Source organism: Prosopis cineraria, unplaced genomic scaffold (assembly GCF_029017545.1).
Source record: "Prosopis cineraria cultivar Desert tree isolate PC_DT_omini unplaced genomic scaffold, ASM2901754v1 PC994, whole genome shotgun sequence".
Classification (NCBI taxonomy): Eukaryota; Viridiplantae; Streptophyta; class Magnoliopsida; order Fabales; family Fabaceae; genus Prosopis; species Prosopis cineraria.
The window spans coordinates 1-4,332 of record NW_026556319.1 but is presented as its reverse complement, the minus strand read 5'-3'; the positions used below and the strand labels follow the sequence as shown (position 1 = coordinate 4,332).

Here is a 4,332-nt window from a genome sequence, read left to right as displayed (position 1 = left end):
TTATAAAGACTTAATTATGATGAGTCAAAATTCAGGAATTGAATTACAATTGGGTTAAAATTACAAGAACTAAAGAATTAATTTTCTTGAAAAGTAATATAAAACCTGTTTATATTATAAATACGTTTTTATCTGCCTTTACATATTGATATTTTTAACAAAAAATAAAATTTTTTATAAAAAATAAACCAATATATGCATTGAAAATTAAATGTTTGACAAATCTAAATTATCATTTATTGATGATGTTTACAAATTGAGTAACAAAAACATTAATATACACTTATGTATAATTATTAATTCAAGAAAATTTAATTAAAAAGATTAACATGTGTGTACACACACATATAATATGTTATAAATATATACTCTCTCCATTTAAAAATATAAGATATTTTTAACCGAATCTCACCTTTAATAAAATAGTTACCTACTTTCAAGCTAATCTTATATTTTCATATTTAACTTTATTAAACACCTTATAATAAATATAAAGTCATTATTAATAGGGACACTTTAAAAAAAAGATAATGATTATACTTTAAAAAATTAAAAATATTTTATATTTTTAAATATTTAAATTTTTAAAAAATATTCTATATTTTTAAACGAGTAGCATTTTTCTTTTTATTAAGAAAAACTGACCGGCTGGAGAGATATTTAGTTAAGAAAGGCAGGACTGAGGAAAGGCGCAAGCCCCAGTAGGCCACAGTAACTAAATATAATATATTTATTTCTATTTAAATATGAAAATATAAGAAATATATGTTTATTGCATTATTCATGTATTATGCTGTGCAAGTGTGTCGTGTTGCTTGGTGGGAGCGGGAGCGAAGTTTTTTTTTTTTTTCTTCTTTTTGAGTAAATGGGAATTTCATTAACTCAAAGAACACACACATACGATCTCTTCTTTTAAAAATTTAATATATTTTTAACTGAATTTTTATAGTAATTATTTAGCTTTAAATTAATTTTATATTTTCACATTTACTCTTATTTAACAAGGCATTTCATCTTAAAATAAATATAAAATAATTTATTTAATATAAATATTTTTTAAAAAAAATTATTATATCTTAAAAGACTAAAAATGTCTTACTTTTTTAATATTCAATTTTTAAAAAATATTTTATATTTTTAAAAGGAAGGAATATAACCAAAGGCATTGAGGAGTTGAGGTGGGGTTCTTTTCACTATTTTTTTTCTCAACTATTTTTTTTATTATAAATTTAAACTGTTCAAATTAAATATATATTTTTAAAAATTATTAAATTTAAATTATCGATCAAGATTTATTGTGATTCCTCCTTTGCCCTTCTCTGTTAAGGCGAAAAGCCCACTACAGGAGGTACAGCTCCACAGCCCCCAAGGACTACCATGGTCTACCACTATTAGTTCCTAAACTTTAATTCCTTCCAATTTATTTCTTGTGATTTTCTAATTCAATAAACTATATATAATGACTCATTAAATTAAGGAATTAAAATAAATGAATTATTCTGAATTAAAAAATTATAAAAATTGACTTATTTGACACCCGTAAATTGTAAGATATGTGTTCTAGTTTGTCATGGGCTCATGGCTTACAAATCAAAGTTTAGAGGTTATATCAATAATTAAGATAAAATTAAGAATATATGTATATATATATTCAAAACAAATACTGAAGACTAAAATTCTAAAAATTGGATGCATGTAAACGAACCATTCAAATTAATCGATAACTTTTAATATAAAAATTTCATCCCTTGATAACAAAACCTAGCAATGTTTCTTTTACCGGAGATGCTTTTATAAATTGAGAAGGGGTAATGAAGGAGAGATGGGACAGCTCCAAATGATGAAACCCTTTTCTTTAATGCCACATTTGATTCCTCTTCATCTTCAATTAACTTTTTTCTCTCTGGCAATGCCAATTTAAATCAATGAGAGGGCCAGTCTCTGCTTAGAAGCCTCACATCGCTATGATCACATACCAACAAAACATGAAGAAATTAAATCAGTGATTGTATATGTGTGGGTCATTCATCCTCGCATGTACTATGATGCTGCATTTCGTAACCTTTCTATACAATGTATTAATTAATGCTCTTGTGTTGAGTGCGAAAATGATGTCAACACGCCACCATTCTAATTATCCTGTATATGCGTTGACCCCTTCCTTAATCGCGAAGGCATTATCATATTACTCTGTGGATTTTGATCCCTTTTTTTTTTTTTAAAGGACTACTAATTTTGTTCACTCATTCTCGATCGCTAGGGTTCTTTTCTGCTCATAATTCGAAGTTATCAAATCGTAGGCTGCATATTCCACTTCACTTGATTTGGGGGCATATATACTTGATATCGGGAAACAAAAGTAACAAAAGAAATAACCTTATCTATCTAGCCATAATATTCCCTTATAAATTAGGTTTTTTGCCCGCATAACCAAATCTGCTTTTTATTTGTAGTACTAGCACATTACCACTGTATAAGTTGTTCAAATGTGATTGAACTTGAGTTAATTTAAAAAATTTTATATTGAATAAAGTTAAGCTTAATAATAAATATATTATAAAAGGTTGTGATATTCAGTGAGTGCGTGATTTTTGATAAAAATAATGATGCCTTTCTTCTAATCTTTCTCTATTTGTCTCCTCTCTCTTATTTTATATAGTACTCGTCATCCCTAACAAGTAGTAGTGATATTGGAATAAATTACACACCTTTGGAGCTAAAATGTAATGTTCTCTTACTACTCTCACCATCATTTGCTCTTTTTTCTCCAATTTTGAGTTGTGGCTTTCCATTTAAACCACTTTTTAATATTGCTTAGAAGTGAATTAGGATCAGGATGCTATGGTTTTATGTTATAATCTATATATATATATATATCCATCTGCGGGCGCGTTTTGTTTTGTTTTGTTTTTTTTCCTCTCCGTTGGGGCGGTGTCTGCGAGTCTATTGTTGTAAGCAATGGAAGGATGGATTTGAGGTGATCTAATAATAACTGGCGTATAATCCATGTATGTGTCAATTATATGTTTTGTATCTGAGTCTGAAGCCTCTCTGCTTGGGCCGCAGCTAATAAATAAACCCTTGGTTTGCATCGCAATTTGCAGAGGAGCATATTATAAACACAAAAGGAAAAGAAACAAAACAGGTCATCATGACGTGGACCAATGAAGAGAGTGTGGTTGGCACTCGTGGGCCCACCACGTAACCACCTCAGGACCTGAAAAGCCCGATGCCTCCGAACTATTCAAAGGCGATCAAACAAAACCTAATAAGCCATAGCGTCCCCTAACCCACCGTGCGAGGTCTATCGACCTCCGCACAACCCCATCATTCAGGGGCTGTGCTCGGGGTCTCTCACACCCACACCCATGTCTGAAACCCTACGCGCCCCCGCAGATTCGTGCTGAACCTGTGGCGCCGCCTCTGTACAAGCAGCGATCGTGGTCGCGGACGCGTTTCGCGACAAGGCTTGGCTTCGACGAAAAGGGAACTGGAAGAATCGGCGCAGCAAGAGCGTGACGGACGAGGATGTGAACGAGCTCAAGGCTTGCTTGAACTGGGTTTCGGGTTCGGGTCATCCCGGGAAGTTGAATTGGATCAGCGGCTGTCCGACACTCTACCGGCTCTTGAACTCTACTACGTGGTCAACGAGAACTACAAGTCAACCCTCGCCACGACGCCGTCGTCCGATTCCGATACTCCCTCTCCCCTCGGCAGCCCCGCACCGCCATATTCGCTCGAGGTACACATGACGCATATCTTTCTTATTCATCATTTTAGAATTTCGCTGGAGATTAATTAATCTGCAGACGGCGATCGATGAATCTGATTTATGTGTTGGGTGTGACTGTGATGATGAAGGGGACAATCCACAAACGGTGAAGTCAAGGTTGAGGCAGTGGGCTCAGGTGGTTGCTTGCGCGGTGCGTCAAAGTTCGGGCTGATGCATAATAGAACCAGCCGAGCCGAGAAGGTTCTAAAGTAAACCGCACAAGCCTCTTTTGACAATGATACTCCACCGATCACGGGCTGATATTAACAATATATCCAGTTGTCTAGGGAACCTTTTATAACACTAATTTGTTGGCCGTGTGGAGCTGTCGGCAGTTTCTAATTTACAAGCCTTCCTGTTTGGTGTCTTGTGTGCTTGTTTCATCACTGTGTTCCGTATGTGTATGGTTTAAGGTAGGTTTAATTTACTGAGCTATCGTGACCCTTTCTTTTGGTCTATTCTGATCTCTGATGGCCACTTTTAAGAGAAGGTTTTCAATTAATAGTGAAATAAATGAAAAATTCTAGAGCAAGCTTCTATTTCTTTTTGTTTCGTACGAG

At 33.7% G+C, this 4,332-nt stretch overlaps 1 pseudogene; it reads left to right on the top strand.

Moving 5' to 3' along the window:
• The first annotated feature begins 3,151 nt into the window (after positions 1-3,151).
• Positions 3,152-4,081, top strand: LOC129299005 (uncharacterized; annotated as a pseudogene).
• Positions 4,082-4,332: the final 251 nt, after the last annotated feature.